This window comes from Rana temporaria, chromosome 4, assembly GCF_905171775.1.
Source record: "Rana temporaria chromosome 4, aRanTem1.1, whole genome shotgun sequence".
NCBI lineage: Eukaryota > Metazoa > Chordata > Amphibia > Anura > Ranidae > Rana > Rana temporaria.
The window spans coordinates 37188500-37200284 of record NC_053492.1 but is presented as its reverse complement, the minus strand read 5'-3'; the positions used below and the strand labels follow the sequence as shown (position 1 = coordinate 37200284).

At 51.2% G+C, this 11785-nt stretch overlaps 1 non-coding gene across 1 annotated transcript; it reads right to left on the bottom strand.

The window, feature by feature from the left end:
- Positions 1-10691: 10691 nt before the first annotated feature.
- Positions 10692-10773, bottom strand: TRNAS-AGA. Its single transcript has one exon. It is a non-coding gene; the product is annotated as a tRNA-Ser (tRNA).
- Between the last annotated feature and the right edge of the window lie 1012 nt (positions 10774-11785).

Sequence of the window (11785 nt, the reverse complement as noted above, 5' to 3'; positions counted from 1 at the left end):
GGTACACCGATGTCAGATTGTACCAGCCAAATTTCCCTGCCCCAGCTGCTGTAGTGCCGAAAGAAGTACTCTCCCAGCCATCCACATGCCCAGCGGTTGAATGCTAGCTTAGCGAAATTGCTAGCACTTCAACTGCTGCCTTTTCAGTTGGTAGATTCTGCTCCCTTCCGTGAGTTTGTGGAATGTGCGGTACCTCAGTGGCAAGTTCCCAAACGCCACTTTTTCTCACGGAAGGCGATCCCGGCTCTCTACCGCCCTGTGGAAGGCAATGTCCATGCCTCGCCGGACAAGGCGGTCAGTGGTAAGGTGCATATCATTGCTGAATCATGGTCCAGCAGGCATGGACAGGGACGTTACCTCTCTTTCACAGCGCATTGGGTGACTCTGCTGGCAGCTGGGAAGGACGCAGGGCAAGGTACAGTAGTGTTGGAGGTTGTTCCTCCACCACGCCTCCAAAACACTACTACTGGTTGTGACACGCCTCTCTCCTCCACCCCCTTCTCTTCTTCAGTAACGCCCCTGTCGTTCTATGTAACGACCCTGTCCTTCCTTCTAGTAGAACGAGCGATGTTGCATCGAATCCTCGCATCTGCGCTCCGTTCTGTGAGACCTCCGCGTCACTTCCGGTGCGCGGACGTCTGCGCTCCACGCTGGAACGCGGAAGCGCGTCTTGGCGTTCCCCGACTCCTTCCCTCGCTCTGGGGCTATTTAAACCCTCAGAGATGGCGGCAGGGTGTTCAACGAAAATAGTGGAACGCCTGCCGCCACCTGAGAACCTGGACCAAGCCTCCTGCTCCAAACACCTGGGATCCTGGCAGATTCGGACACCACGGCACCCTATTGCTCCAGGGACCATACCCGCAGCTAAAGCAACCTCTGAGTCACCTGCACACTAGCAACCACCTTATGGGTCAGCATCTTCCTTTAGCTTCACTCCTGGATGATCCCAAACAAGCCTCCATTACCAAAGCACCGGATCTTCTCAGCATAACCGCAAGTATCCTGTCAGAATAACAGCATGCAGTAATGTCTATTTTCTGTGCTGATTAATGAATGGGACTTTAATGGCTTGTCTTACCTTCTTGCATACTAAAGTTGCTCACCATGATCTGAACCCAGTGTATTTGAATCAAGAGCTTAACGTGGTGAAGATCTACTAATTGTGCTAGATGTTACCCCACTCAGTATTATAGTATTATGTTCAAGTGACTCTTTATATACTCAGTGCTTATGAAGTAATAAGCATCTTCAAACACCTGTTTGTTTCTCAATAGAGGTTGTGATGACTTGACCCCAAACTTTCAGCATATAATTGAGAGAACTGGTGGATCATACCTGAGAAGCCGCTGCAGCTGAGATCCAGAGTCCTAACATCTTCTTCCTCTGTGGCCTCTTCCTGTGCTGATGTGTCCTCGGAACCAGCCGTGCTCCTTAGGCGTACATAGGGCTACGCAGGAATGCAGGCAAAGAGATGCCATGCGGTGCTACAGCTGGTGTGCTTGGGAGGCAGGAGCCACACTGGGGCAGAGGTTCTGTCAGCTCTGCAGGGGCAGGCTCAGAGGTGGTTGACGCCACGCCAGCTTAAGCCAGGAATGGCACCAACCTCCTCTCTGCCCTGCGACAGAGACAACTGGCCCATGTGCCCTGTTTTGCTCATATCCTGAATTTGGTGGTGCAGCCGTTCTTGGGCAGGTACCCGGGCTTACAGGATGTCCTGAAGCAGGCCAGGAAAGTCTGTGTGCATTTCTGAAGGTCATATAATGCCAGTGCTCAGCTGACAGACCTCCAAAGGGAATACAACCTGCTCAAGAACCGCCTAATCTGTGATATGCCCACCAGATGGAACTTTACATTGACCATGCTGCAGCGGCTGCACACGCAGCAGAGGGCCATCAATGAGTACCTGTGCCAATATGGCAGCAGAACTGGGTCAGGAGAGCTTGTTTTTTTTTCCCCACACCAGTGGGCCTTGATCAGGGATGCATGCACTGTCCTGTCACCATTTGAGGAGGCCACAAGGATGGTGAGCAGTGACAGTGCATGCATCAGTGAGACTGTCCCTCTTATTCACATGTTGGAGCACACGCTACGTGGAATAATGGACAGGGCCCTTGAGGCAGAACAGAGGGAAGAAGAGGTGGACTTCCTTACCTCTCAAGGCCCCCATTATCCAGCAAGTGGTCCTGCTTGCCCGCATAGCACACAGGAAGAGGAGGAGGAGGATGATTGTATCATCAGCATGGAGGTGGAGCCTACCACTCAGCATCAGCAGTCTTAAAGGGATCATTTACAATCCCAAGGAACCCATGGACTTTTACGTGGCTGGGATGAGGTGGCTGCGGATCCTGACGTCCTCAGTGACCCAGAGGACTGTGCCCCAAATGCCTCAGCAAACCTATGCTGCATGGCCTCTTTGATCCTGCAAATTCCTGCGTAAGGATCCTCATATTCGTGGTATCAAGGAGAGGGATCATTACTGGCTGGCAACTCTCCTTGATCCACGTTACAAGAGTAAGGTTGCGGACCTTATCTTGCCATCGCAGAGGGAGCAGAAGATGAAACATCTTTGGGAGGTCTTGCAGAAAGGTCTGTGCAACGCGTTGGAAGATAAAAAGCCGCGCCAAAAAATATAATATAAAATATAATATAAAATAAAAATAAAATAACTCAATACAACCAAAATGTTAGGATTGAGCCCAAAAAGTCTATAGAAACCAACAAATGCATTAAGTGTTGGTAAAGCTGATTGACACTGTTCCTTGAACTGCAGGTGAAGACTCCATAGAGGCTAGCACATTAAAATTAAACTTCTGAAGCTCCAAACCACCAGGTGACATGCATACAATCAGTGTCAGCCCTCCACCGCGATAGTAAGCAGCTTACCAGATGGCAAGCTTTTCAGACGTTTGGCTATAGCCCAGCCACGGCCTTTTTCACAGATATATGGTGTGGACATTGATTAAAAAATAGTAAAAATTCACGGATGCCTTTTGGGGATTCTATGCCCCCTAAGGGGCTCTTGTTTTTTGATTGACGGTTTTTTCTAGTGCCATTTAGGCCTAAAGGTCGTTTTTTTTTTTTTAGCATCAATGGCATCTTAGTTGTTGCCTAACACTTTATTTAATGATCTAATTTTGCTTTTAATTATTGGCATTTAGATCAAAGTTTTGCAACAACAAACCTACAGTCCTTGTCTTGTTTGCACCGCCTGTATACTGCTGTTCAAAGTATATAGGGCCAAAGGGGCTTGTAATGACCTAGGGGGAGGGGGGCGGGGAAACCCATGCTATTTTTCTCAGTGATTTTCATCCATATTGCAGGGACCAAACATTACATTAAAGCCGCAGTCATAAATTACTTTTTTTCTTATAGTAATCTTATTTTGTGCAGGGACAGTTCTAAACACGTACCACTACTATAGACACCCAGCAGGTACGATATTTAAAGGAATTTTTTTTTTTTTTCACTTTAAGCATCATTAAAATCGCTGCTCCAGAAAAAGACAGTTTTTAAAACTTTTTTTTCCCATTGATACATGTTCCATGGGGAAAGACCTGGGTCCCCAAACCCCCTTTTTCCAACAATAACTTGTGCATTGGGCTTTAAAATGAGCACTTTTGAATTCGAACATTCGAGTCCCATAGACGTCAATGGGGTTCGATACGTTCACGCGAACGTTAGGTCTGTTCGAAGGTTCTGGTGCGAACCGAACATGGGGGTGTTCGGCTCATCCCTAGTGCTGAGGTTTCCATAGACAAAAGCTACAATTATCTCTAAAAATTTCAGCAGCTTTGTTTACAGTGTGAACAAGTTAAAAGAGAGGACGTGGGGGCGTGTCCTGGCTATGGAGGAGTGAGGACGTGTGTGTCTGCTGCTCCGTTCCACCGCCGCACATTATCACAGCTAAGAGAGTGAAATCTCCGCCGAACACCTCCTAGGATGTCACACAAGAACCGGGCATCCTCGCAGCCCCCCCGGGCAGACCGCACAAAGCAGGGACAGCTGGATTCCTTCCTCACGGAGCCAAATAGGAGCGGCCGCGAGACCTCCAAGATGGCGCCGGCCGGGAAATCACAGCACGCAGCGCAGGCTTCACAGGCTGCCACGTCTCGATCCCAGCTACAGACATGCTCACCTGTGCCTTCCCCGTCGCTGGTGAGTGACCCGACGGCCCCGATTTCCCCGAGCTCGCCCTCCTCACTACTGGGCCTGTCAGAGGGGCCTGACCCTCTGGAAGACGCGGACATCAGACGCCATATTTGGGCCCTCCCTACCAAAGCAGATTTGGAGCGCTTTGCGGATCGGGTCGAGAGGGCCCTGAAGGAAGACGTGGCCCAGCTCAAGGCTGACACTACCCACCTAGGTAACAGGGTGGAAACCCTGGAACAAAAGCTGGAGGATGTGCTCCCAGTCATCTCCCAACTACAAGAAACATGCTCCGCTCAAAGTCACCAGATAGAGGCCCTGTTGTGCCATTTAGATGACATGGAGAATCGCAGTCGCAGGGCGAATATCCGGATACGGGGCCTGCCTGAAGCGACAAGCGCCAGAGACATTGTTCCTACCCTGGAGGACATATTTAAGGATATCTTGGGCCTGCCTGCCACTGCTGTGGTGGAAATTGACCGCGCGCACAGAGCTCTCAAGCCCCCGTCCCAAGATGTGAATAACCCGCGCGATGTCATATGCAAACTCCATAAATATACGCTTAAGGACCGTATCATGCAAAAAATGCGGGGTAAATCCCACTATGATTTTGACGGTGCGCACTTGTCCTTTTACCAAGACATTTCCAGACGCACTCTCATGCAGCGACGGTTGCTGCGGCCTCTCCTGGTAGCCCTACAAGAAGCAGGCCTGTCATACCGATGGGGTTTCCCCTTTTATCTGCAGGCCACTAAAGAAGGCAGAACTGTGACCCTTCGCACGAAAGATGACCTACCGCACTTCTTATCTTCCCTCGACCTGGACCCGGTGGACTTCCCAGACTGGAGGACCTCTTCGGCTCTCCCCACTATCTCCCTTCCACCCTCAGGTCCTTGGCAGACAGCCAAGCGCAGGAACCGCAGAAGAGGACGTGGTCAGCGCATCTCTGAATCCTCACAGGGCCCTGATCCGGTTGGAGACTGAAGAACTTTTGGACATAGGCTCACTATGCAGCTTCTTCCTCCCCTTCTCTTTTTTATTTTTACATCTCCGGCTGGAGATGCTGGAAGAATCCTGACATTGGCACGCTGACGCCCGCCTACCACAGGCCTGGCGGTGCTTGTGCCCTTTGTACCTGCTTCACTAGTGATTTTACGGCTCCCTGCCCCTCTCACCCTCACCACCCCAAGTCTGACGCGGTGGACGATGGCGGATGCCCCCCCTCTCCCTCTTTCCATGTTGGCCACGTTCCCCCAGTAGGCCACCCTCTCATTTTGGGTACTGATCCCCATTGGGATCTTGGACTGGGGTCCGAGCCCCCCCTCCGTAAGGACTGGGGTCCCGGACAGGGTCCATAGTGATTCCGTTAGACTGTTTGGCCTAGGCCATCTTGTCATGTTTCCTATGTCTTTACGTTTTTTTGATGCTTGTTTTTTTATCTCCCTCCTATCTCTTTTCTATGCCCCCCTTTTTTCCTCTTCTCCCTCCCCCTTCCCTCGTCTTGCCCCCCTCTCTCTTCTTCCTAGGTGCGTCTTACTGCTCTGCCTTCCACACCGGGCGCCTCGCAATGATCAGCAACTCCATTCTCTCCGACTCTACCTATGGCCACCCTGCAGGTAAGCTCCTATAATGTTCGAGGCTTGTGCTCTCCTCACAAACGTAGCAAGCTTTGGGGGGAGTTGAAGCGGCTGAAGGCACAGGTGGTGTTCCTACAGGAGACCCACTTCACGCCACGGTCGCTACCCAAGCTCCCTAAACATCTTTTTAGCCAGTGGTTTCTTAGCACGTCTCCGACCCCTAAGTCCAGGGGTACAGCTATTGCCATACACCGGTCGTGCCCTTTTCAACCCACTGATACCCTGATTGACCCTTTAGGTCGCTATGTGTTCTTAAAGGGCTCCCTAGCGGGACATATATACACGTTAGCGTCCATCTACGCCCCTAACACAAATCAGTTGGGTTTCCTTGATTCTACATTGGAACGATTGGGGGAATTTAGAGAGGGCTTCCTGATCTTGGGGGGAGACTTCAATGTCAGCCCTGACCCCTTGCTGGACACGTCCCACGCTAGACCAACGCATTCTCATGCGTTCCTTAAGCATTTTCGCAAATCCCTTCAGTCCCTCCTGCTGACAGACAGTTGGCGCTTGCTACACCCCACTGACCGTGACTTTAGCTACTATTCCAAGGTACACGACGTTTATACCCGCATAGACCACTTATATGTGGACCGGAACACACTGGAACTCCTGCAATCTGCCTCTATAGGCTCGATCACCATCTCAGATCACGCGCCGATTTCTGTCGTCCTTGCTCTTCCCTCGGGATCGCGACGCTCCTGGACATGGCGGCTCAATGATAACTTATTAGACGATACGGGGGTGGCGGGCGAAGTCTCGGGTACCTTGTCCCATTACTTCTCTGAAAACTCTACAGGAGATGTGAGTGAGGGCACGTTGTGGGAGGCCCATAAGGCCGTGGTTAGAGGGGCATTGATCTCTCAGGGGTCCCGGTTGAAGCGGGAACGCATGGCGGACTTTCACAGGGTGTACACCGCCCTCCAGAAGGCTGAACTCCACCATAAGGCGACGGGGGGACCAGAGGCACTGAGTAACTTGACTGAGCTGCGGGAATTGCTCCTGCGCCTTTTGGACAGACAGACGCACAAACGATTCCGCTACATGTCCCATAAGTTCTATGAACATGGGAATAAATGCGGGCGCATGCTAGCGCGAGCGCTGCGAGCTCGGACTGCGCAGATGCATGTCCACAAGCTGTATTCCCCTTCGGGGGAGCCGACGGTGCTGTCCTCTAAAATTGCCGCGGGCTTTCGGGACTACTACGCCACTTTATACAACTTGAACTCTGGACTCCCCCCCTCGGCGTGGGACACCAAGCGTCAGGCGATTCGAGACTACTTGACCTCGTCGGGTCTCCCTTCACTCACGGACGATCAGTCTTCAATCTTAGAACAACCAATTACCCTGTCTGAGCTCAGACTGACAGTTAAGTCTCTACCCAATGGGAAGAGCCCGGGCCCGGATGGGTTCACTAAGGCCTACTATGCGACATTTCTCTCCCATTTAGAGGCACCCTTGTTGAGTTACTTCAACTCTATAGCAGAGGGCAAAACAATTCCCCCGGAAGCTTTATTAGCTCACATCACGGTAATTCCGAAAGAGGGCAAGGACCCAGCCGCTCCACAGAGTTACCGCCCTATTTCGCTCCTCAACCTGGACGTGAAGATACTAGCAAAAATTTTGGCTAATAGGCTCAAACATCTGTTGCCCGGACTTGTGCACCTTGATCAGACGGGCTTTATTCCAGGTAGGGAAGCCAGAGACAACTCCCTGAGAGCGATTCAGCTTATACACTGGGCCCGCTCCCGCACAGACCCCCAGCCCTACCTTATCTTATCAACCGATGCCGAAAAGGCATTTGACCGGGTTGATTGGTCATACATGCAGGAGGTGCTTAGCCATTTAGGCCTGGGACCCCGCATGTATGCTTCTGTCTTAGCTCTTTACTCTGATCCATGTGCACAAGTGAAGGTGAACGGTACCCTTTCTTCCCGCTTCCCCATCAGGAACGGCACGAGGCAGGGCTGTCCTCTCTCACCCCTCCTTTTTGCTCTGGTGCTAGAGCCTTTGCTCCGCACTGTTAGAGCAAGCGGTGATATTAAGGGTCTGCAGGTCGGGAATGTGGAGCATAAGCTTTCGGCTTATGCTGATGATGTCCTTTTCCACCTAGAGAACCCCCTGATCTCGTTGCCGAATCTGTTGAAGGAACTTAAACACTTCGGAACCCTATCCAACTTTAAAATAAATTATGGGAAATCTGAGATCCTCCCCGTTAACTTGTCACCGGATCTAGCGAAGAGACTTAAGGACGCCTTCCCATTTTCATGGGCTAAGACATCTCTGCGCTATCTAGGCGTACAGCTCACAGATAGATATGACGCCCTATACAATGCCAACTTCCCCCCCCTGCTAGCCGCAATTAAGGCGGACCTTTCCCAGTGGACTCGCACTGCCTTCACCTGGCTGGGCCGGGTGAACGTGGTGAAAATGAACGTTTTGCCCCGCATCCTTTTTTATTTTCAGATGCTTCCGATTCGATTGCCCAGGCCGTTCTTCGACCGCCTCTCTAGCATGCTAACTGAGTTCGTTTGGAATGCACGTAAGCCCCGAATAGCTCTTAAGATGCTGAAACGCTCTAAGGCAGAGGGGGGATTGGGATTCCCTGACGTTAGGCGATATTACAGAGCGGTGGCTCTTCAGAGGATACTCAATTGGCGTTTCCATACTCACTCGAAACTCTGGGTGTCACTGGAGAAATGTCTTGCGGGACGGAACCTATCATACGCACCATGGTTACAGCGGGAACACAGGGGACTTTCAGAGACGACTTCCCCATTGACGAAGCATGTACTTGCGGTCTGGGACAGAATGAATGTTGCGCTTCAATTGTCTCCCCCTGTGTCGCCGCTGGCCCCATTGGGTGGCTTTCTTTGGTTCCCTCCGGGAGAACAAATAGCCTTTTTTGAACCATGGTTGGATGATGGAAACGCCAGTTGCGGGAAACTTATAAAAGATGGTAAACTCCTAGCTTATGAGGCCCTCCCTACGGGACGACACGGCCCACGGATGAATTTTTGGCGCTATAGGCAGCTGCACCACTTTTTTGGGAAACAGGGCCATAGGATCAGGGACCCCTCCTCTCTTACCCCGTTTGAAAGTCTTTTTGCTAGTGAGGATCCTACCCCCCACTTGGTATCGGAGCTGTACCGCCTGCTGGGGTCTGCTGCCCCTCTGCCTACACCTGCTTATATACGGAGATGGGAGAGGGATCTGGATCAGGTCCTGACGGAAACACAATTGACCCATCTCTACCGCCTCACTCATACCTCATCGGTAGACTCTAAAACCCAAGAGACAAATTTTAAAATTTTGTCTCGCTGGTATCGGGTGCCGGCAGACATGGCATGCATTTACCCTACTGAATCCGGGTTGTGCTGGCGCGGGTGTGGGCACAGGGGCACGCTCTTCCATGTTTGGTGGGACTGCCCCTTGATTGTACCCTTCTGGGCAGACGTTAAAGATCAGATACTGATAATCACGGGAATTGATATCCCCCTCTCTCCGGTGCACTTCCTTCTCCATGTCCCGACAGTCCCTCTAAGTCAGTATAAGAAAAGTGTTATACCACATCTACTTAACGCAGCCAGGCGGCTGCTTCCAATTTACTGGAAGCAGTCCAAAGTCCCTGGTCGTGAGGACTGGACGCGGGTGGTGAGTGCCATCGGAGAGGCTGAGAGGTGGGTGGCGACCTGCCGCGACCGTAGCGAACAGCATACGGCCATTTGGGCGCCGTGGACGGATTACGTCTCGGACCCTAACTTAGTTCCCAGTAGCCTAGATGTCGCCCTGCTGGAACTTGCGGAGCCCTCCCTTAAGACCCGCAGGCTGCAGGCTCTCGCTGGTGGAGAGGATGAGCCCCTTGCTAGTTAGATAAGGACGTGGCCGGTCGATGATGGAACTTTGGCCTGGAGTGATGCGCCCGGTGTGGAAGTGGATGTGCCCTTCGCTAGCTTTTGAGGTACGCACTGCTCCTCTTTCCCCCCTTTCTTATCCCCCCTTCCCCTTCCCCCCCTTTTTTTTTTTTTTTTTTTTTTCCTTCCTTCCTTCCTTTTTTCTTTTTTCCTTCTTTCCTTCTTTTCCCTACCCCCTCTCATCCTCTCCCCCTCTTCGCTCTCTCTACGCCTCTCATTTACTACTCAGTTTCTGGGGCTTCTCCCTCTTTCCCTCTCTCTTACCCTTCAGTTTTATCTCTTTTCTTAATTTCTGTGATATTTGCCAGTGGGACTTTTATGCCTGTGTATGTTAGACACGCTGAGAGGTTAACCGTAAACCGCTACTGGACCGTGACTGATATCACGGCCCCGCCTAAGTGCCTTGGCTGGCCCCATGGCCCTGGCCCTCTGGCTCACCCGGGGGCGGTGGGTGGTAGTTGGAGGCCTCAGTGCCCCCCCCCTCCGCCCTGGGTGTGGGCGCGGATCCGGGTCCGGGCCTTGCGGCCTCTTAGTCCCCCTATTGTTTCTAGCTTCTTGCAATGGCACATACTTGAACTCCCTGCCTGGCTCATCCCCGGGTTCGGGGGGTTCGGCGGATACCTTAGCTTTTTTCCTCTGAGGCTCCGTTCTGTTGTTGTTTGCCTCCGTGCCCTCTTAGAAGGCCGCCCACCTGGCTACCTTGCCGCCCTGGGGCTGACGCGGCTGCCGACGCCCTCTTGGGTGGCGGCCGCCGTGGTGGTCCCCGGGCTTACAATTGCGTTTAATAAAGATGATGATAGATGCATATAAGTTATAATTTGTCCGAGGTAAACCTTGGCTGTTTGACGGTCCTGCGAGGCCAGATTGTGATATGTAACAACCCCGTTGGACGTGCCTGTCCTATACCTTATATACCTCCCTTCCCCCCCCCCTCTTTATTTTCTGTTCCCTTTATTCCTTCAATAAATACTGATTATACAAAAAAAAGAGAGGACGTAGTCGGCAGGATTTGAACCTGCGCGGGGAGACCCCAATGGATTTCTAGTCCATCGCCTTAACCACTCGGCCACGACTACCTGGCTGAGAGTGCCACAAGGAGCCTGCTTCTGAAAATATGGGCCACAAACGGTATATATGCTTTTATTATATCTTTTTATGTGACAACACTGAAGAAATTACACTTTGCTGCAATGTAAAGTAGTGAGTGTACAGCTTGTATAACAGTGTCAATTTTCTGTCCCCTCATAATAACTCAACACACAGCCATTAATGTCTAAACCACTGGCAACAAAAGTGAGTACACCCCTAAGTGAAAATGTACAAATTGCGTCCAAAGTGTCAATATTTTGTGTGGCCACCATTATTTTCCAGCACTGCCTTAACCCTCTTGGGCATGGAGTTCACCAGAGCTTCACAGGTTGCCACTGGAGTCCTCTTCCACTCCACCAAGACAGACATGGCGAGCAGTCAATCCTGCAGCCAGTAAAACACAGAACAGACCAAAATAATTACATGCATCTACACTGATTAAAGTGAGCAAGAACTACATTTATCAAACATAGCACCTTTCTAGGAAAGTGCTGCATAAGTTAAAGGACAAGTGTCGATCAAATGGAAATTTTCCAGCAGTTTGTCGATCATCGTTTCATGAACTGGCCACATTTCTATATATGACCAGCTTAAAGCGGATCTCCACCCAAAATTAAACATGATCGCATAAATAATAGTTCTCCTAAAGAATGCTGAAACCGATATTTTTAATTAATATAGTATTTACTGTACCATTCAACTGCATGGGCTACCCGTCTGCCTCCCTCTGTTTTTTTGTCGGGTTTCTCTTAGTTTCCTGTCCCGCGTAGTGTTTTCTGGGAGCTTGTGTCATATTCTGGGAGCTGGGTATCGTATTCTCCCCTGTTAGACAAAATATTGCGCGATTTCGAGGAAGTGACGCGCGATTGTGATGCGCAACACAGACGCCAAAGCTGCTGGTGCCCGTTGCTCGTGCGCATGCACGAGATCTAGCGGTGGATGCTGGGACATCAGCATCCACCACAACAAGGAAGTGCCGGGCTGTGGGCTTATGCCCAC